Below are 324 nucleotides of genomic sequence, written 5' to 3'. Positions count from 1 at the left end.
GAATGATGAACAAAGAGAAATGCTATTGATAATCTGAAAAATCATGAAATTAATTCTTGAAGCAAGAAAAAGCAGTGAAAAGCAAAAGCTTGCGAAAAAAATTGGCGAAAAAAATAATAATATAGAAAGAAAAAGAAAAAAAAGCACGCAGAAAAAGCTAATAGCCCTTAAAACTAAAAGGCAAGGGTAAAAATGATCCAAGGCTTTGAGTATCAATGGATAGGAGGGCCCAAGGAAATAACATCCAGGCCTAAGGGGCTAAATCAAGCTGTCCCTAACCATGTGCTTGTGGCATGCAGGTCCAAGTGAAAAGCTTGAGACTGC

Source organism: Arachis duranensis, chromosome 1, assembly GCF_000817695.3.
Source record: "Arachis duranensis cultivar V14167 chromosome 1, aradu.V14167.gnm2.J7QH, whole genome shotgun sequence".
In the NCBI taxonomy this organism is placed as follows: Eukaryota; Viridiplantae; Streptophyta; class Magnoliopsida; order Fabales; family Fabaceae; genus Arachis; species Arachis duranensis.
Note: the sequence above shows the minus strand (reverse complement) of the source record.